Consider the following 24,061-nt stretch of genomic DNA (forward strand, 5'->3'; position numbering starts at 1 on the left):
TCCTGACTTTCACAAAACATTTGATAAGGTCCCCTATGTGAGGTTGAGCATCAAATTAAAAGAGGTAGAAGTTCAGGTTGTAAAGTGTTGTTGGGCACCGAATCGGCTAAAAGTTGAGTGAAATTAAGAGTGATGTACAATTTTTAATATAAATAAATTATTTGGATATATGTAATAAGCTGGTAATGTTTGCAGATGATACCAAAGTATTAGGATTGGCAGATAATCTAGAATCTATTGAATCATTACAGAAGGACTTGGACAGCATGCAGGCGAGGGCAGATTTGTGGCAGACAGAATGTAATATAAGTAAATGATTAAATTATTGCACATACGAAAAAAAATATTACAATTGAAAACACAATTGGAGATTTAAAACATAAAGTACACTTTATGTGAAGGATATGGGAGTAGTAGTGGGTACATCACTATCAACTTCCAAACAGTGTTCAGAATCCATTAAGAATGCTAACATAATGTTAGGTTATATAGCATGAGATGTAAATTACATGTCAAAGGAGGTTCTGTAGAACCTTTATAATGCAGTGGTAAGGCCTCATCTGGAGTACTATGTGCAGTTTTGCACCACATTAAGTGAAGACTGTAGGAAAAACCTTGGAGCTTCAGCAAACCTAAAAAACAAAGCTTCATTGAAAATTATATTAATAGCTTTGAAAATAGTTTAATGTTGACTTTGATCTTGGTTTTTCCATATACCATTTGACACTATATATATGTGAAACGATGTATTCATCATTACCACCTCTTTAGCAAGTAAGTTCCTTGCATTTTGCATGAGATGGATGGCAAGCACTCCCACCTTATTAAATCTACATCTTGACTGAGCTTTGTGGCGAGGGCCCTCAGAATTTTTTTTGGGTCATTAGGTTGACGCCATCTTCCCAGGTGTTTCTATGATTTGACCCAAGACACATGTGGGGTGCTCGACAGTGAAGCCAAGCATCTTGAGGCAGCCCCCTTACCTCTAATCCCTAAAATGGAAAGTCACATAGTGACTGGACTGGAAATCCTCTCCATTCATCGCATGTCCGCCATTTCCTCTGTTGAAATTTAAGGATGAGTGCTTAGTACTTTTCAAACTTTCCTTCATGTTACTGGCTGCAAAATACCATTTTGTTTTGACTTTGAGTTTGCTTTTGTTCTTGATTAAATATAAGACATGTCAGGTACATAAACTCTACTAATGATATAGACAGCTCTTTTGTAGAACATATTGTAATCCATGTAACTTGGAGTTTATTTATTAAATTTGTAATAATTTTCGTTTACTTCATTAGCTGAAACAGTTATTCTCTAGACATTTTAGCTGTGAACACCACAATTTTACAATCTTCTCCACCATCAACTACATTTTTAGTCAACCCTGCCTATTTGTTTTATGAAATTTCTCTTTGCCTTTAGTCTTCTATTTTGCCCCATCTTTAACCACACTCCATATACCTGCATCTACACTGAAAGTAGGCCATGAGTGATGTCAGCAAGACCAGCACTGTTATGTGACAAAGGTTTGCAAAGCACAGGTCTGATTATGTACATAATGCAGGTAGCAGCTACCTATAATATGCATCACTACAAGCTAGTGCTATTAGTTTAATGGCTATTAAAGTGCTATTAAACTGAGTCCATAGTTACCAACTGTTGCATTACCTTTTCTTCAAGTGGAGCTAAGGCTCATACAATAGGCTACAAACTTTGTTAGATTCTTGTTATTCTTTTTAACTGTTGGCACACCGAAGCACTGACATCAACAAACATTAGAACACTCTAGACGAGAACAGGCCATTCAGCCCAACAAAGCTCGCCAGTCCTATCCACTTATTTCTTCCAAGAAAACATCAAGTCGAGTTTTGAAAGTCCCTAAAGTCTTACTGTCTACCACACTACTTGGTAGCTTATTCCAAGTGTCTATCATTCTTTGTGTAAAGAAAAACTTCCTAATGTTTGTGCGAAATTTACCCTTAACAAGTTTCCAACTGTGTCCCGTGTTCTTGATGAACTCATTTTAAAATAACCGTCTCAGTCCTCTGTACTAATTCCCTTCATAATTTTAAACACTTTAATCATGTCACCTCTTAACCTTCTTTTGCTTAAACTGTATAGGCTCAGCTCTTTTAATCTTTCCTCATAATTCAACCCCTGTAGCCCTGGAATTAGCCTAGTCGCTCTTCTCTGGACCTTTTCTAGAGCTGCTATGTCCTTTTTGTAGCCTGGTGACCAAAACTGCACACAGTACTCAAGATGAGGCCTCACCAGTACATCATAAAGGTTGAGCATAACCTCCTCGGACTTGTACTCCACACATCGTGCTATATAACCTAACATTCTGTTAGCCTTCTTAATGACTTCTGAATACTCTCAGGAAGTCGATAGCTTGGAGTCCACTATGACTCCTAAATCCTTCTCATAAGGTGTACTCTCGTATTTTACGACCGCTCATTGTGTATTCAAACCTAATATTTTTACTTCCTATGTGTAATACTTTACATTTACTGACATTAAATTTCATCTGTCACAAATCTGCGTAAGCCTGTATGCTATCCAAGTCGATGATTACTCCTAAAAATTCCTGCTCTTGTACTCCTCAATCTATAAGGTTATCCCAGTTCATATTTGGATAATTAAAGTCCCCCATGACTATAATATCTCCCTGTAAACTTGCCTTTTTGATATTACTAAAAAGATGTGTGTTGAAATTACTGTCTGAATTGGTTGGTCTATAAAACACTCCTAAAATAATTCCTCTTTCCCTAATATTTTCCAGGCAAAGCCACATATCCTCACTAATATTGGGCTCATCAGTCAACTGAAGAGGTCTTACATTTAAACCCTGTTTGGCAGAAACACCAACCCCACCTCTTTTTCTGTTATGTCTATCCTTCCTAAAAAATGTGTATCCCTCTATGTTACACTCATCCCCATCTTTGTTATTTAGCCAGGTTTCCGTTATTGCTATAATATCATAATTATGCTCTGCTACATACAACTCCAACTCACTTACCTTATTTTTGAAACTTCTATCATTAAGGCAAGCTATTTTTAATGTGTTACTCCTTCTACATTTAAATGTTTGCTTAGAATTTACATCACTATGCATTTTTATTTCTACACCATTGTTTGTTCTTCCATCATTTATAGATCTAAACCTGGCCTGTCCTAAACTCCCTAATTCCCTAGTTTAAACAATCCTCAACTAGCCTACACATACACCTCCCCAATACATTGGTGCCCCTCCAGTTCAGATGTAACCCGTCACAGCAGAACAGGTCCCATCTGTTCCAAAAGGAGTCCCAATGCCCCATAAACCTATACCCTTCTACCCTGCACCAAGATCTGAGCCAAACGTTAAGCCTTCTGATCTCCTCAATCTTACCTGGACTGGCGTGTGGCCCAGGCAGAACTTCGGAGAAGACTACCTTGTCAGTTCTGCACCTCAGCTTGGCACCTAACTCTTTGAATTTGGATCGCAGAACTGACGGAATGACATAATGTTGCTTTAAAGTTCCAGGTGCTCTGATCTACTTTGTCTGGCTCAATGCTATTATTTCTGCTGAGTTTAGAAACCACAGAGCTGGTAGTAGGGCTAATGTAGCATACCCATTTGAAACAAGTTCCAAATCCATTAACCAAACATTTACTGTTAAAAACATTTTTTAGCTCTGAGAAATGACACTTTAATTTAGATTTGCCCCACCATTACTGAAAATGATGAGTGGTTAGTCAAATTAATGTATAGCCATCATCCCTGCTAGTAGTGTAACCAAAAGCAAAAGACAGACCAGAATATAAGAAGTAATCAACATTGAAAATAAATATAAGCTGGGAGTTGAACCACAACTGATCAGTCCTACGAAATATAGCAAAGCCCACAATGCCAACCAATCACTCAGTTAAAAAAAACCTGCAAAACCCTGACAGCCTAAATTGATAACCTTTCGCAAATCCAAAATCTTGGACATCAAGAATACCCCAACAGCATCTTAAATAAAATTGCCATGTTGCCATCTAGTACCTCATTTGTAGCAGTCATGTGCTAGCAGCAGGAGTCATCTTCAACAACAACATAGTCTTGGCCATTTAAAAATACATGTGTCTGTGATCCAAATTGAAATGCGTTAACAAATATCAACATAGTATCAAAAAGTCCAAATTATATTACCTTCTGCTAGTCTCCTTAGAAAACATGCAGTATTCTGAAAAGTGAGTCTAAGAAAGTTAAATATGGTGCCCGCAAGGCTGAAAATATTGCCTTCTTGTTCAGCTAAAAGCTAATGTGTGTCCATAAGGTTTACTTCTTACATCTAGTAAGGTGCAGTGTGATTTCCAGGATACTTTGACAGATTGGTAAAACAAAAATAGTAAAACCCCTTAGGATTACCCAAAATGTGAAAGATTTTTGAGGCTAAATTAAGCTAAATATTCATATTGATTCTACTGATATAAAAGGAGTGTCTCAGCAAACAAAGACATCATATTTGATTCTTAAATATTTATTTGAGGACAAATTCATGCAACATGTCACTGTGATCTCTGCTCAGAATTCCATTATTATTAATACCATCTACTCATTCATTTTCTAATCCTCAGTTCAGTTCAGGATCATTGCAAGCCAAAGCTGACCCTGGACACAAAGAAGGAATTAATTCTGAATGCAACATTACTCTGTCGCAGGGCACACTAATATACACACTCAACTTAAACCAGATAAAAATTGAATTACCAAATAACATGGCACACTGGTTTAAAAATCAGAATACCTGGAGAAAAGCCTACCCAGACACACAGACAGGGTGACTTAAAAGATCTGGATGCAAATGTTTAGATAATTTGTTTGAAATTAGATAACAGGCAAAGAAAGATTAAAAGTTTAAGATTACACATTTATATGGAGGTAGATCACCCTTCCGTGCCTTAGCCAATGTCTGAATTTATTAACAATATGTCTGTGGTGGAATTCTATTAAAGAGTCATCTATAGGAGGACTTAATTAAAGCTATATATGTATGCTTTTCAAATGGGAAATGGTTTACATTTTTTTTTCCATTTTAAATTAATTTTATTTTTATATAGTGCACTTCACTGAGTGCAGGCTCATAGTGCTGTAACAAGTTCACAAGTAAAACACAACTGCACACTTTGTAAGTTACTAATTACATAATGCATATAAATGCAAGTGATATATATATATAAAGTAATTTAAAGGGCAGTCTGAAGGTAGTTGGAAAAGAGAAAATTAAAACAATCCTGAGTGCCATTATGAACAATTCCACACATCCCCTCTCTGACACATTTACAGTAAGTACATTTAGGCAAGGTATTATTCAGCAGAGGGTGGCACGGTGGCGCAGTGGTAGCGCTGCTGCCTCGCAGTTAGGAGACCCGGGTTCGCTTCCTGGGTCCTCCCTGCGTGGAGTTTGTATGTTCTGCGTGGGTTTCCTCCGGGCGCTCCGGTTTCCTCCCACAGTCCAAAGACATGCAGGTTAGGTGGATTGGCGATTCTAATTTGGCCTTGGTGTGTGTTTGTGTGTGTCCTGTGGTGGGTTGGCACCCTGCCCAGGATTGGTCCCTGCCTTGTGCCCTGTGTTGGCTGGGATTGGCTCCAGCAGACCCCCGTGACCCTGTGTTCGGATTCAGTGGGTTGGATGATGGATGGATTACTCAGCAGAAGTGTGTCATGAAATACTACTGGGGACCCTTTATACCAAAAATAATGCATACCTGAATAATGTCTCACTGTGACTAAAGTCAGGTTTTCTTTTCTCTTTAATTTTCTTCCTTTTTAGTCATTCTGGTGTGTATTCAGACCATAGTGTGTGCATATTTAGTTAGTTAGTTAAATGAGCTTCCATAAAATGCCAATTTGGGGACAAGTATAGTATTTATCAATCTCTCTATCTATTATCTATTAAATGCATGCTTGAGGATCTCCCAAACGGCTCTGTGATCCACTAGCCATATCTCTGGCTTCCTCTACAGCATTGAGCTGCTGCCAGGAAATGACACCTGACCCCGATCCAACAACCATTGGAGGTGCCACCCCTGCCGGGAGCAGGCAGATATAATACAGGAAAGAGACAAAGTCAGAGCCAAAGTCAGAGCTCTTCTCATAGACGCTAACTGAATTGCACACAAGAAGTGTACTATTTATATTCTATTTCCTTACGGGTCCATTTTTTTGGTTTTGTTCAAAATTAAATGGGGAATTGCTGGGTTGGCACACCAGTGATTCTTATGTGTCAACCAATCTTTTGGTTCATACTATCTATCAATTTATTTAAACCCACTAAAACAAAGCAGTAACAAACCGAATAACATAAGCGGACCTAAAAAATATTTGTCCATCAATTTTATTTTTGAAATGCAAAATCAAACAAGCAACTATGCAATTTAAAGACATAAAGATTGACCTGCTTACTGATGATAAATCAACAATACAGAGTAAGCAGAATTAAGAAAGAATAGAGTATAAATATGTCAACAATAAGTTTATAAATAGTAGAAAAAAATGAAAGAAAACACAAAAAGTAAGTAATCTCTAGCTACACGTGACAATATTTGTTTAAGTAGGTGTATAATTAATTGCAACGTAGTGAAAGAGGCAATCCAATGCACAAAACTATTCATAAAGAAGTAGATAATGTGGGGACATCTTTGAATTTCTGTTCTTGTGCTCTACTACTTGCCAAGCTTCTTATATATTTTAAAGTGATTAAGGTTTCTCATTGCAATAACATATATCTAATAGATAAGAAGTCCCAGTATCATGCTTCTATTATGTCTGAAGCAGTGTCCTAATTAAACTCTTAAACTAGATGAACAGCCACATCCCACTTTTCTGATCTTGAATAACTTTTCGAAAAAAGCTTTTTCTTTTACTTTCACTATGAATCGTAACCACAAGAACTATAGCAGTGCGCCTACCTGTTTATATTTTTATTTTTTCCTGTTCCCTTACTATTGTGCCATTTACATTTTGTTTTGTATTTTTAATATTACCCCAATCCCTTTATTGATTTGTTTTTTCTGGGACACAGCCACCACAAATACTAGACCCCTCAGATATGGTCATCACCTGAGAAGACTTTAAACTATGATTTGGAATTGTAGCTTTGTCTTTTATAACTTTTATAATAGATGTTAAATTTCGATTTTGGTTAATTTACTTTTCTCTTTGTTTCTACAAGTGAATTTCCTTAGCTTTCCACTCAATGCTAATTAGTTTATTTCTTGTTCAATTCCAGTGTGAGGAATTTTCTGGTTTAGTGATTAATTAAATAATTAAGTTTTCTGTATTTTATAAACATGTCCTTTATATCTATATCAGCTGTGACTTTTAATCAATTATTATAGGGTTTTTAATTGTTGAATATTTGATTCTTTAACAAAAATTGAATTTTTTAATCTGTTACAGGTTATTATTCGTGCTTGTAATTTCAAAGTTATACCAAGTGATCAATATTATATACTGTACCTTACATTAACTTTTAAACCAGGACAGAGCTAAGCTTTATTCCTGTCTCTTATCTAGTTGAAACAATCCCAGACTATTCTTTGCATATACCTAACCTATATATCAATTCCCCTCTAGTTCATAAATGATCATCTCTGTCAATACACATCCACTCTTGAATTCTTCACTCCTACATAAACATTTCAGCTTTATGCTAAATATTCCGCCTATAAACCGCCTTTTTAGTTTCTTACTCATCCTTCCTGGGGAAGCAATGAAATTGTGGAATGGATTTAAAACTAAAATACCTTGTACATGCAAAGAAGTAACACTTACTGTGTTTTGGTTATCTTCTGTCCAGTTGTTATTGTGATTTTAAGAATTCAGATAACAAAAAGAAAATTATCACCTTGCCACCGAGTAAGAAATCTGATTTTGTCCTTTTCTTCTGAGTTTGTTCTTACTGATACTTGTGTCAGGTTACACACATTCTGTTCCCAAAAATGAAATAATCAAATTAAGGAAAATGACAAAGCAGTTATTTTCCCATCCAGCAGTCTAGTTAGTAGCAGGAGTTTTCTTTACACTAAAGGTTTTAGATTTCATATATAAAATCAGCACTATGCTAGACATTTCTTATTCATTGATTAAAGAAACAAATCTATTGTAATATGTGTGTTCACATAAACATCTTAGTCTCTGTCCCACAGTACTAGGATAAAACACTCCTGAATATGAGGTTCAGATATTCCTAAACTTCCATGTCTATAGTGTTTGGAAGTAGAGTCCATTATCAAGTATACTGAGGTGTTTGTGGCCTAGACAAACGTGAGAACTCTTTCTGCTCTAATGTAATCATGTTTTACACTTTGAGTTAGTGACTGTTAGGAAGACTGCATATTTCTCACTTAATATTTAAAAATGTGCAATATCACCATTGGACATACACTTAAGTAGCACAACCATATTTGAATTAGGATAACACCAAATGAAGAATTTCTTTAGGTGTTTCACAAGATAGCACTTCCAAAACCTAAAAAAAGTATAAAAATAATTTATTCAAGTTATATTTAAATCCAGATATTCCTAAAGTGTTCCTTTTTGTAAGTCATGATGGTGCACATAATTTTCTAAATATAAGTTATTGGTGTGGAGCCATTTTAATCAGTTATAACATATAAAACAAAAGAACCAAAATTACAGGATAGTCAATGTTTCTGCCAGAAGTGAAAAAACAAACATTGCAACATTATAATTTACATTCAGATCAATTTTTTTAGTTTCTCAAATTATACTCCGAAAAGCAAAAACATGATTTCATTAAAATTGCCTGAAGTGTCTTTTTCAAATGAAGTGTATACTATTCGACAAATTCAAAAAGCCATAATCTAACTTTCAGAAACTTGATTTATGATGTAAGTAAATGAAGCATATCTTATGATGTTATACATACAAAATTGAGAAAAAATTGATCAAAAGTTGAATAAAAGTACATTTTGTGTGCTTACGATTTAGAAATCCTGTTAAATAGAACGTTCATAATGATAACATAGTATAGACCCCAATTTTTGATTATGCATAAAATTAACAGTAAACTGATCACTTAGCTCTTAGACTTGTGACATTCCTGGGCTGTTTCGTGCTGGGATAAACGTTGGCTGCTTGACATCCAGTATTAGATTAACTAGGCTTAAGAGTATACATTTGCATGTACTTTTTAAGTAAAAATATGCTGTTGGTCTTTTAAAACAGACTGTGAATGCAATTCATTGTTAAGTACTTTATATAACATCTTACACAGATTATGTCACTGCTTCAGTTTGTTATACCAAGAAAACAAAAATCTAAAATAGTCAAATGTTAGAATTCATTAATTCATAATTCATTTTCTGCAGCACTTTTGACAATACAAAATTGTTGTACTGTAAATCTCTGTGAAGAGTGTTTGTGATATACAGAATTTCATAGAACCACATTATTGGACAGATTATACTGTAAATTGACTCATCCAGGTAAACTTTAAGTTTTGAAACAAATAATGCATTATATGCCTTATCATGATCAGTTTTTGAAGTTCCTTTATTAATTACAGGGTTGTGGAGAGCCTGTCAATAACCTCAGCAGCATCAAGTAGAAGCAGAAAAAAAATGAAATTTTACAAAAACAGGATTATATATACTAATCCAAATAACTGAAAATCGAACAAAAAAAAAGTATTTAAAATAGTGTACAGGGTTTTAATTTTGTTGGATCCTGTATGGCAGGATCTTAGTTATGCCTCCTGCATAAATCTATAGAGGTGGAATCCCATTGTAACAAAATTCATTAGACCATAAAAATATTTTGTTATGATGGAAAATTTGTTATAATGAATATGGGGAAAACACATATGATATTGTGACCAGGGTTGCCGGCGATTCGCAATCTCTAAAGGAAGCAGCACAAGGACAAGTCCAAAGCTGCTCTGCTGCATCTGATGAACAGTAAGCCAAGGGCAAAGTAATTGGTTGTCCTCTGCAGGATTAGGTTTACTGCATAATGTGATTGTCAGACAATGTTTAGAACATTTAAAGCCGGGCTTTAACCTTCTCTTTCTCTCACTTGCCACAGCAGTGATTCCGAGCTGCTGGTGTTCTTCTAATTTGAACATGGAAGCTAAAGCAGGACAACCGTGCATGTTGTGGCTTCTATCTTGAGTGCTGTAGTATCATTTTCTGTTAAAAAAGTTTGTTATACTGAAATTTACATATCTTTAAAACAAAATCCATTAAAGATGATGTATGGACATTTGTCTGTTATTCGTCATTCTGAAAATTTTGTTAAATTAGTATTCTCTATAATGGGGTTTGACCTGTATTTACAGTAGTGGGCAAACTTTTTATTAGTGACACCAATATTGTTTTTTGCAAACTTTCCTGTTATAGCATTTACAGATTATTTTTTACATGTTTCTATGGTATACTGAAGAATGATTATAAACATTTCACAAGTTTCAAAAGCTTTTATAGGCAAATACATCAAATTTATGTAAATAGTAAATATTTACAGTGTTGATCCTTCTTCATAATTTCCGTAATTCGCTGTGGTATGCTGGATATCAGCTTCTGGGCCAAATCCTGACTGATGGTTATTTGTTTTTTGCTTTTTAGAGCTTGGAGTTGATCACAGGTTGTGGGCTTCTGTTTGTCCACCTGCTTTTTGAGAATTGACCACAGGTTTTAAATGGCATTAACATCTGAGGAGTTTCCTGGCCAAGGGTCCAGACCTTCAATTTTATGATCTCCGAGACACTTCGTTATCACTTTTTACTTGTGACATGGTGCTTCATCAAACCTAGCCACAGGGGATGCACAAACCAGTGTGTTTCTTCGTGCCGGTCCCAAGCCTGGATAAATGGGGAGGGTTAAGTCAGGAAGGGCATCCAGTGTAAAATTTTGCCAAATCGATATGCGGACAACAATTTTTTAGAGGATACACTGTGGCAGCCCCTAATGGGAGCAGCCGAGAGAAGAAGACATAGTGCTCCATCAACCTAGAAAATACACAAGTCATCACCAAATTGTGCCTGAATTGCTGGGAGAAGCTGCTCTTGGAGGACATTTTGATACCATTCTTTATTTATAGCAGTGTTCATGGGCAGAACTGTAAGTGGGCCCTTGGATAAGAAGCAACCCCACACATGGGTTGTCTCAGGATGCTTCACTGTTGGCACAGCACAGGACTCATGGTAGCGTTCACCTTTTACTTCTTTTGACAACCAATTTTTCAGATGTCCCAAAAAGTTGAGGATTCATCTGAAAAAATAACGTTGCACCAGTCTTGCTGACAAATTTCAGTCTGTCCTTGATTTTTTTCTTGGAACAAAGTGGTTTCTTTGCTGCCCTCGTTGACACAAGGTCATTGTTCAAAAGTCTTTGCCTCACTGTGTGTGCAGATGCAATCACACCCACCTGCTGCCATTACTGAGCAGGTTCTGCACTGGTGGCAACACAATTCTGTAGCTGATTCCTCAGGAGGAGACGGTCATGGCACTTACTGGACACTTAGTTGATCATTTTGTGCCAGGGTGAAAGTAAGTGAAAATGGGTTTTTGTGATAAAGTTAACTTTTTATGCTAATAAAGCCTTTTGCAATGAATTGATATGCATCTGATTATTCTACATAATACGGTAATATGAAAACAACGTAAATTGCCACCACAAAAACTGAAGCTGTAAATTTTGCAAAACACAACATTTGTGTCACTGCCACAATTTTTGGCCACTACTCACTCATCACTCTATCTTGTTTAGTTAAAAAACTAAAATTTGGCAGGATTGTACATCTACGGCAGTTGACAAGAAAGGACATTAGCAGATATCAGTGTTTATGAGTAAATGCCCTCCAACAATAAAAAAAAAAATAAACCAAACCTGAAAAATGCTTTGACTGATTTGATTGAAATTTGATGACGTAGAAAAAAATAATTGACTAAGCTGTTTTTGCTTTTTATTTGTCCATATTAATACTGAACCAAGTACGCCATGCTAACGTTCATGTAGTGCTTACAAAAGCCTTAAGAGAAAGAGTATCAGTTGCTTCGTGGTCTATTTGGGAAGTCCTGCTGTTTGCAAATGAAGATGAGTGTAGACAAACAGTTACACTGTGAAGTGAAAAAAGGGAAGGTGAATTGACAATCCATGTGGATGGCGCTATGAAGTGGAGGGAATGAGGAAAGTTCTGCTAATATCTGTTGTTTCTATACACAATACCTGTTTCAAGTTTTATATTGCTTTTGATCAATTAAAATGGAATCCCACTGATTGAAAATTCCATACCATATTATACACGTAAAGGTAAATGAAAATGTTTATTTTATTGTACAACACATAGTATGTTACAGATACAGTATATCAGCTTTGGAAATTTGGCACCAATTTGCTCAATGTATAGTGAGACACTTGGTGTGATACAAAGTTTTCTCATATAGCACAAATGGCGACAATTCCAATAATGCTGTAATGCATATGAATGATATGCAAAATCCCTCAACCAATGCTACCACAAATTTTTTCAAGTGTAAATTTAGGGTAAACAGTTGTCCACTTTAAACATTGTACTTCATATGAGCTTTATGTGGAGCTCATTTTGATTTTTATGAACCCATTACTACTATTGGTCTTGCTCAAACGCAAAATTGGCTACAACAAACATCACAAGGAAGTACATTCTCTTGCTTATCTGATGTGACTGAATTATCTCAAAACAACACTAATTAAACAGGAAAACATAAGCGTAGTTCTAGATATAAAGACAATATCACACAAAGTCAATAAAAAAAATGCAACTAAATATGCAAAAAACTATCCAGAGAGCAACAGAGTTGCAGTTGCTACATTTACACAAGAAATCGCGAAGTAAATAGGCTTAGTTACTAAATATGCCCAAAAAAACACAAAATGAACAGAATTGTGGTTGTTAAATACATCCAGAAAATAACATGCCTACTAATAATGAATATAACTCAAATTATATTGATATGCAAATCAAAAAAGATATTTGCCTTGGGTCAAAAATTACAACAATAGACTATAATTCACATATTGATTATCCATCCATCCAACCCGCTATATTCTAACTACAGAGTCACGGGGTCTGCTGGAGCCAATCCCAGCCAACACAGGACGCAAAGCGGGAAACAAACCCCGGGCAGGGCGCCAGCCCACCGCAGCACATATTGATTATGAATCTAATAAAGAAATTTTCTAGGGTCCATGAAAGTGAAATTTCCATTTTGCTATGCAATAAAATGGAATGAGGAACCAGATGGCATGTGCCGCTAAAGTACAAAAATCAGATTATAACTTTTTGAAGACTTAACCAGGGTCTTGTAAAAATTTAGCATGCAGTTTTCACCTTGACTGAGAACAGTTTTTCAGTATTATAAGAAAATATAATAGGGCCTGTCAATTGACATCATTTGGTGCAAAAAGAATAATTTGAGGTAATTGCATGGCAAATTTTACAGTACAAGGACAGGTGGATCACCATTGTCTTCGGAAATTTCCTGGGTGGAGCCGTGTAATACAGCTGGTATATTATCGTTTAAAAATTATTAAGGAAATGGATGGATGAGTGTATAAATAGATGAATGGATATTCTTGATGTAGAAGAACTCAAGCATTTTAATTTGTACAACTATTTCATGAAAATTATCTGAATTTCTGATTTCCAAAGGAGCCTAACAACATCCTCATTTTTAGTTGGCATGTGGTAATAGACCACCCCCCTCTCTGCGGTTATGGATGCCTTTGCTGAATTTGAAGGAAGACTAATAATAATATAAATTAAAGCCAAGAAAAGTAAAAGAAAACATGTTTTAATTGTACATTTAAATTACATATAGCAAAAAAGAATTAAGTCTGAACAAGCTGAGTGGTGCCAATGCATTTGCTTTTTGGAAATGGCAATCAGACAACCAGAAATAAGCTGGTTGCTGGTGAAATCTGAGCATCAAAACTAAAACTAAAAAGCAGATGAAAAAATGCTGTATTTGCTATTTGAATTGTTTTATAAACACCCTAAAAAATTGCAGCCTAGTAAACTGCTTCCACCTTTTTGCATAAATGACATAATGTGGCAGCTTTTTCCAGCTATAAATTGATTTAAAACTAAAAGCTTTTGGGCATCCATCTCCAGAAAATAAAAATGCACTATGTCAAACTCTGGCATTTCATTAAAAACAACTTTATATTAATGTGACAGGACAGAAATCTCTTAAACTAACACCCAACTCTAGCTGTCAGGACAAACAAATAGGGAATTTCACATTTTGAAAACAGTATTACTCTTAACATTCAACTGGTGCTGCTTAGGGTTGCTGTTCTTTATAATTAAAATTATTAATTTTATATCAACATTAAATGTAAGGCATTTTTAACTTAAAAACACTACAAAGATTACCATGTACAAGGACTTTCAGTATCCTTTTAACACAAGGACATATTTCTTGAGCTTTTGTTTTTGATCTAAACAAAGTATACCAGCAGTCACATTTTTCTAAGGTAAAGAAATAATCTAAATGAGACTGATATCAGTTTAAAAAGCAACTTTTTTCTCTAATTAGCCATGTATTCAATGGATTAAATAGGTTACATACTATACCCATTTGTGTGGAATATTCTCTGCATATAAGTTTTTTTTTGATAGCAAGAAAATGGCTCTATGTAATATTAGGACATTAACCAACTAGCCATTTAATGAAAATGATTTTGTCACTGACAGATTTTCTAATTTTGATGACGACCTGGATCTGTACTGACAGGAACCACCTGAGAATATTTTCTTAGATTCTTTTTGGGAAGGAAAGGTAAGTCTACTTAGCCCTTGGTGATTTTACTTCATTTGAATATCTTATCAGCAACATCTAAGGTTAATCAACTATTCAATATTAGTCATCTAAACATTACCAATACAATATATAGCACCTTGTTTATTAATACATTTTCAGATTTATTATCTATTTTAATTACTAATTATGATGGGATCATTATACAGGGTGGCCCACGAAAAAGTAGCCTGCCTCCCTGGCGAAAAAAGGCGCCCTTCCATAAAGAAAGAAAGAACTTGAAATGCAAAAATCTTTACTCACTCTTTACAGAAAGTGCTGAAAATGATCTCCTTATGCGTCAATGCATTTTTGGGCGCGCCTTAACATGTTGTCATATACGCGACGCAGCTCTTGGGCGCCATTGCTCTGAATTGCATTACGAATATTGTCTTTCAACTGGTGTAAAGTTCTCGGGTTATTAGCGTACACTTTTCCCTTCAAATTGCCCCACAGATAAAAGTCATAAGTTCTTAAGTCCGGCAATCTCGGCAGCCACAATCCTTTGGTGACAATCCAGTCTTCTGTAAATGTCTCCTGAATTCGTGACAGTGACAAGTCGCGCCGTCCTGTTGGAAGAAGGTGTACTCGCGATTCTTTGTGGAATGGCATACATGTCGCTCAGCTCGTACTCACACGTTTGCACTACGTCTACACAGCTTTCGTGATGACGGTAGTCAATCGGCGCGCCACTCTGGCAGGAAGGCGGGCTACTTTTTGTATCCTGTAGCTGGATACTATAATGTTCATGTTGATAACGACTCAAAAGCAAAGAAATGTTTGAATATCTTAAAACTCTTTTGATCTTAAGTAACGTTGCATAACGTATATACATTTGTGATCATATGTTGGATCAGCGATATTAAGATTTAATATTGATGTGACACATATTCTGGTTATAAGTGACTTGAACTATTATAGTGCATACTTAAACATAATGATATTCATAACCATAAATGAGGAATTTTGATTCAGTTTCTACCTCCACATTTTGAAGAGTCATTCACAGTCAGCTAGAGGTCAGTACATGTATTGACATTGCCAGCAATGGAAACAAGAAAGTTCATTTTAATTCTGGGCTAAAGACTGCTGCTTATATTATAGATCCAGAAACACTTAGGAGGAAATCACTAAATAATCTTGTGTTATGGAAATCTTAGATTGTTGGTAATCTTAAAACAAACTGTGACACAGCTGAGTGTAAATGGAGAAAAAACAGACTAACAGTAGAGTATAAAATTATTAGGATTCATAAAACTAAATAAGACTTAAGTCTAAGCTGTAAAACAGCCAGACTGCACTTCTCAAGAATGGTAAATGACAATGCAAGAAATCCAGACTATTTTAACCACTGTTTATCTAATGCATTTTTCTTCTTCCTCAAAGTGTATCATTTAAGTGTTGATGGCCAAGTGTGAAACTAAAGCAAATATTTTGCACAAAGAAATGATAATTTACTGTATAGTACAGTGCTGTCTTTCCTGTCAATCTTTTCTTTGTCTTCCTAATACCCATGCTCTCCTCTATACCACTGTGGACGCAGTATCCTAATTAAGACATGTGGAGAGACAGTGGTGAAATTGGAACCAAGACTTCAACTGCAAGCATGATTAGTCCTAATCTTCCCATTAACACTAGAATCCCTGAAGCCTACAAAAATAGTTGAAATGCTGGGCCACCTTAAATTCCTTTGCACCTCTCCATTAGTGTCTTTTGTTTTGCAAATATGTCAATCAGCACAAGCGGCAAGCAGCCTGCTATCCCATCCCCCCACTAATGCAGCTGAAGTTCTCCCAGCTCAAGTCTCTTTATCTGGGTGTGAGGTGCCTGGTACTATATAGGGTAAATAATATATTCATGTGTGTTCCATGTCTATAACAATCTGGGTAAATGTAGGACGATAGGAAATGCAAGGCAAGAAATGTTGAACATATAACTAAAATAGAATTTTTTTCATGTTATAATAATGACAAAATGCTGACGTGAAGTGTATATAGTGTGTGAAGACTGAAGTCCAAATATCAATTAAACACTTTTACAAAAGGTATAACAAAATAAGTGTGCCTCTATTCAAGAATATAACTGAAGAAAAATAAATTATTCAATTTACATTTTGTTGTCAATATGTAAAAATTGAAGCCCAAATATTAATTGCAGCTGCTTATAAATCAAGAAGTTGCGGGTTCGATCCTGGTCTTCCCCACATTTATCATTATGAGTAGTGAGCTGCTGTTATTATTACTATTACAGTGGAACCTCGGTTTGCGAGCATAGTTCGTTCAGGAAATGTGCTCGCAATCCAAAGCACTCGTATATCAAAGCGAATTTCCCCATAAGAAATAATGGAAACTCAGATGATTCATTCCACAACCCAAAACTATTCATATAAAAATAATTAATACAAAATATAAAGTAAAAATACATAAAACAAATTAACCTGCACTTTACCTTTAAAAAGAATCATGGCTGGTGTGAGTGAGTTTCTAAGCTCATGTGGGATTCCACCCAACGGGACAACACACGGAAGAGTGTCCCAAAGCAATCGCAGTCTCCCAGCGCTGTAGCAGTTCGCCGTATAAGCGCATCCAAAAAGATTGCAGACATGCTATAAGCGCCTGCCATCGATGGGTGATACAAGGAACATTATAAAGATCCCGCTACAATAAATAACAGCACTGTTGCTGTTTCTAGCTGAATAAAGCTGGTGTTGTTAAAGTACTGAGACTCAGCTTCATGTTTTGGGGCGCAAGATGGGGACTCGCACTTCACAGCACACATGTGCGTGCGCGTGCGCACACACACACACACACACACACAGTCACAATGCTGTAGTAAACAGTATACGTTCGTACGGATGTTGACTATATGAGTGTGGCACACAGACTCAAACAGAATAGGAGACGATTGCCCTCAAGAGAAGAGAGAGAGACGCGCATGCGAGCGAGCGAGATGAGGAGGGAGAGATGTGGCGAGCGAGAGAGATAAGGAGAGAGAGAGAGAGACGTGCTGTGCACGAGTGAGAGAGATAAAGAGAGAGAGAGAGAGAGATAAGGAGAGAGAGAGAGAGACGTGGGCGTGAGATAGAGAAGAACCATCAGCTTAGTTGTGATCACGTGACGCTCAGCAGACAAAGTGTATCCATACTACTCGTATTGCAAGACACTGCTCGTTTATCAAGTCAAAATTTATAAAAAATTTTGCTCGTCTTGCAAAACACTCGTAAACCAAGTTACTTGTAAACCGAGGTTCCACCGTATATAATAAAAACATACATTTCCTTTGAGTCTGTAACAACCAACGTAAAGTTTTGCTGCTTATAAAAGATATTGCTGAAGGGATATAAGCAGACACACAAATGCTGGTGAATTATGTCTTCCTGGTATCTTGTTTTATGAATTTTTTTATTCAGTTTTATTCTTGAATAAAACCACACTTGTTTTGTTATATCTTTGCAAAAGTGTTTAGTTTATATTCCAGTAACCACTTGAATAATATCAAATCTGTCTCTGCCTCCCTCATGTCCGCGCACACACATCCATGTATGAAAATGCAATTATTTGAAAATGCTATGTCATTTGAACTTGATTTGTTAGTTGAACGAGATTTTTTTTTGATCTTACCCCATCTCCACGTTATGGTGCATGGTACCGTGAATGCAGACAGACTTCATCTTTTTGGGCACATATACCATCTGCATGGCACTGCCAGATCTAAATACTAGCATGGAGAATTGCACACGTACAGTGCCATATATTGCACTACTCTGCTGAAAAGACAGTAGAATTCTAATATATGAAAAAACAGAAGAGACGATTACAATGCATAAATCTTTGTGTGTTTTTCAAATGTTGTTGTCTGGATGTTTCTTCAATATTTGTAAATGTATAATTTAAATATATAATTTAAGAATCAAAGTGAAATTTCATAGGGATATATTTATTTGAATAATATGTTAAAACTATGTTAAATTCAAGAGTTTTACTGATATAGAGTTAAAAATATGTATATATGCATGTGGTGGTGTGCTGGACAATGGACTATCTGTCTAGGAGACTGCAGTTTGTGAGGCTCAAGAACTGTGTCTCTGAAATGTATATGAGTAACACTGAAGCATTACAAGGAACAGTCGTTTCTTGTGTCTCTGTTCAAAAGATGCATACCAAATTAACAAACAAATTAAAAAGGTAGGCTCTGGACCCCCTAGAGGTAGTAGCAAAGGAGAGAATTAAAATTGAGTGTCATTGTGAACAATGCTGCACATCCTCTCTCCCACACACTAACACTGAGTATTTTTTAGCCAATAAATTATTCAGCAGAAGTGCCTATCTATCTATCTATGGAAAAAGTGTCATTCTTTTATCATGAACAGCTCAATATAACACCAAAAAGCAAAGTACAGCTACATGATTAGCAACTATCAAACTTTATTACTTTTTTAGTTTCCTAGACAATTAGTTATTGATTTCAAGTAATGCAGTTTATTATATTTAGACTCTCGATCTATCTACAGTATCTATCTATCTATGGCAGAAGTGTCACTGTTCTTAAACATTCAGATAGAAGAATAAAACTTTGTTCAAAAACAAACCTCACTAGTAGCTACTATAGTAATTTGTGTGTAAAATCTCAAAGTTGGGACATTCATCCAAGCAGCTGTGGTTGCACTGACCAACTCACAAAGGTATCTTTTTATTTGTGGTAAGCACTTTAGCCTCAACAATTTGCAAAGGTCATATTTTCTAATGCAGTATACGTTGCAAAATTGCTTTCCTTCGCTTAAATATTTGATATTATAGACATTAATCCATTATACATGTGATTTTTAGTTTAACAATTAATCTGAAGTGGATGTGTCCCACCTCTATTCTAAAAACTCAGTATAGGTTAATAATGTTTTTTTCATTGATATTAGCTAGGCATCTATCAAATGACACTTCCTGCAGCCATGTTGCTTATCATGGAGGTTTTTATTCTTCTGATATTCATCTCACTTTTTTTTTATCTTTTCCATTAAAATACCAAGCTTGGTGACCTACAGCTGTACGCCTAACTCTTCATTATGGTGGTATGGTGCACTGCTATGTAATCTCAAAAATGATTTGTAAATGGCTTTTGTTTTAATGTGCCTTAACAGACATTTAAAAGTTGTTGTTGAGAGTGATTTTTTCAGGCTCTCAAAAGCCAGCATTCACACATGTTAGGTTATAAAATACGTAAGAGTGGATGAAGAATTTGAGAAAATACTGAAGGAATTGTATTGCCATAGAAGTCTAGTGACTTTCCAGATAGCCTTAGTCACTAATTGTCCAAGGTTCCCTAATGGGCAGCAACATTTAAATGAATAACTTTCCTACTTTTTTTACTGTATAATAAATAATAAAAATCATCTTTGAGGATGTAGCGAATAAACACACAAGATATGTTTCAGGGATAACTAAACACCAAAGACTGTCATTATTTATTATATTCAGTAAAGCAGTTTCTACATTGTGGTAAAGAAAATGATCAGACAGCATCCTTCAGTCACCTTCCTTTGTTGGAAGAATGTTGGATAGTTGGCCTCATTTACACACAGTCCCACCTACCCATGGCCTCTTTTCTTAACAATTGCCAGATGGCCTGTGTACACAATAATATGTACACAATTAATATATTTAATAATACAGTGTTTTTTTAGCAATATTAGAGTATTGCACAGTAATACAGTAATGCACTATTTTTTAAGAAAATAAATATCCTTAAACTATGCATTTTAAGTTATACCATAACATTTAACCTATATATGCAGTATATATAAACTGCTCAAAAAAATTAAAGGAACACTTTGAAAACACATCAGATCTCAATGGGAAAAAGAAATCCTCCTGGATATCTATACTGATATAGACTGGGTAATGTGTTAGGAACGAAAGGATGCCACGTCGTTTGATGGAAATGAAAATGATCAACCTACAGAGCCCTGAATTCAAAGACACCCCAAAAATCAGAGTGAAAAAAGTATGTGGCAGGCTAGTCCATTTTGCCAAAATTTAATTGCAGCAACTCAAAATTGTACTCAGCACTTTGTATGGCCCCTGTGTTCTTGTATACATGCCTGACAAGATTGGTGCATGCTTCTAATGAGATGACAGATGGTGTTGTGGGAGATCTCCTCCCAGATCTGGACCAGGGCATCACTGAGCTCCTGGACAGTCTGAGGTGCAACCTGGTGGCATTGGATGGACCAAAACATAATGTCCCAGAGGTGTTCTATTGGATTTAGGTCAGGAAAGTGTGGTGGCCAGTCAATGGTATCAATTCCTTCATCCTCCAGGAACTGCCTGCATACTCTCACCACATGAGGCCAGGAATTGTCGTGCACCAGGAGCCACTGTACCAGCATAGGGTCTGACAATGGGTCCAAGGATTTCATCCTGATACCTAATGGCAGCCAAGGTGCCTTTGTCAAGCCTGTAGCGGTCTGTGTGACCCTCCATGGATATGCCTCCCCAGACAATCATTAACCCACCACCAAACTGCTCATGCTGAATGATGTTACAGGCAGCATAATGTTCTCCATGGCTTCTCCAGACCCTTTCACTTCTGTCACATGCTCAGGGTGAACCTGCTCTCATCTGTAAAAAGCACAGGGCACCAGTGGTGCATCTGCCAATTCTGGTATTCTATGGGGAATGCCAATCGAGCTGCATGCTGCTGGGCAGTGAGCTCAGGGCCCATTAGAGGACATGGGGCCCTTGGGTCACCCTCATGAAGTCTTTCTGGTTGTTTGGTCAGAGACATTCACACCAGTGGCCTGCTGGAGGTCATTTTGTAGGGTTCTGGCAGTGCTCATCCTGTTCCTCCTTGCCCAAAGGAGCAGATACTGGTCCTGCTGATGGGTTATGGACCTTCTATGGCCCTCTCCAGCTCTCCTAGAGTAACTGCTTGTCTCCTAGAATCTCCTCCATGCCCTTGAGACTGTGCAGGAGACACAGCAAACCTTCTGGCAATGACACGTATTGATGTGCCATCCTGGAGAAGTTGGACTACCTGTGCAACCTCTGTAGGGTCCAGGTATCGCCTCATGCTACCAGTAGTGACACTGACTGTAGCCAAATGCAAAACTAGTGAAGAAACAGTCAGAAAAGATGAGGAAGAAAAATGTCAGTGGCCTCCACCTGTTAAATCATTCCTTTTTTTGGGGGTCATCTCATTGTTGCCCCTCTAGTGCATCTGTTGTTAATTTCATTAACACCACAGCAGCTGAAACTGATTAACAACCCCTCTGCTACTTAACTGACCAGATTAATATCCCATAAGTTTCATTGACTTTATGCTATACTCTGATTAAAAGTGTTCCTTTAATTCTTTTGAGCAGTATATATATATATATATATATATATATATATATATATATATATATATATATATATATATATATACAGGTAAAATTCTGTTACAATGAATATCTTTAAAATGACATTTTCATTAAGTATTTTTATGGTTCCTCATATTATGCAAGTCTATAGAAATCTTGTTACTACGAAGTACATTCAGCATATACTTTCATTACAACGAAGTGCCCAAAAGACCTTGAAATACCTGAATAAATCATCCACAGAGCAGTTAGTTCTGTGGCCGCAGCTCAGTTGTGCACAACGATCCCTAAAAAGAAACAATGTAATTTTTTTTTCTTTCTTCGAACTTTCCTTGTACTGTTTTTTTTGTCCTTTTTGTTTCCTGCCGTTTTAAGTCATATCTTTTGCTTATTGCTCGGCAACATTTGAAAAACATCCACTGGAATTTAACTCATTGTCACCCTCCTATAGAAACAGCAGACACGAAAAAACTATAACAGATCATATATTAGAAAAAAACTTTCTCGATTGCGGCAAAAAGAAAAAAGACGTTGCCAGTGAATTCAGAATTTCGCCATCAACACTGTCAACTTTCTTGAAAGCAAAAAAAGAAAAATATCTTGGGTTGGAAACGTTTGTGAACTGCTGCATTTGAAGACATCGAAAAAGCAGTTTTTATGTGGTTCAGTGATGCTCGTTCAAGAAACATTCCTATTAATGCGGCATTTATTCAAGAAAATGTGAGGTTTGTAAACTGTCTTGGGATTCCCCTAACTGGACAACACACCGAAAAGCGTCGCAAAGTCAGATCTCCGCATCTAAGGAAGAATTGCCGGGGCAACAGAAGGCTTAAAGCTTTGCTGCGTCTCTCCACTAAAGCAAACAGAAAAGATATCGATGGGTGATGCAAGGAACAATGTAAATTCAGGTAACATCATTACTTGATCACTGATCTGGCCACGACCCTACCGGACTGCTGTGTCTGTGTATAGCAGAGTGGCAGATCAAGCTACAATAAATAACCCTGCTGTTCCTGTTTCAAGCTGAATAAAGCTGGTTTTGCTAAAGTACTGAGACTCAGCCTCGTGTTTTGGGGTGCAAGACAGAGACTTATAGCGCGATCCCGATCTTTAATAATTTGCTTCTGTGTCGCTTCACTGCAGCATTATGAGCCTGTTTTTGCCCTGCCCCGGCAACGGGACGCACTTCAGTGGGTTCTTCTCATTGTATGGGGTGTGGGGGTTTGGGGGGGTCTCAAAAGAGTTCAGAAGCCTCACAATATGAAGAAGAAAAGGATGATTCAGCTCCTGATTGATAACTGTGCTACCCACAACATGCTTCCACATTTAGATAATGCTTGCATTGAATTCCTCCCACCCAATTGCACAGCATTTGGATTTGGGCATTATTCACACCCTGAAAGTGTATTTTCGCAAAGAAATGCTGAGAAAAATTCTCGACAGCATAACTTGTAGGCAGGAGTAGATTAAAATTAATGCAAAAGAAGCTATTGAAATGATTGCAAACGCCTGGGCGCAAGTTAAAGAAAGCACTATAGTAACAAATACAGAATCTCATTACAACAGATGCCTGGGAGTTTGTTGTAATGGAATTTTGCCTGTATATATATATATATATAAATTTACTGTATACTGCGGTGGGCCTTGTGCCCTGTGTTGGCTATCAAGTCAATGAAACATCTGGGATATTGATCTGGTCAGTTAAGTAGCGGAGGAGGTTGTTAAATCAGTTTCAGCTGCTTCTGTGTTAATGAAATTAACAACAGGTGTACTAGAGGGGCAGTAATGAGACAACTCCCAAAACAGGAATGGTTTAACAGGTGGAGGCCACTGACATTTTTCCCTCCTCATCGTTTCTGACTGTTTTTTA

The sequence above is a fragment of the Polypterus senegalus genome, chromosome 3, assembly GCF_016835505.1.
Source record: "Polypterus senegalus isolate Bchr_013 chromosome 3, ASM1683550v1, whole genome shotgun sequence".
Taxonomy (NCBI): Eukaryota; Metazoa; Chordata; class Cladistia; order Polypteriformes; family Polypteridae; genus Polypterus; species Polypterus senegalus.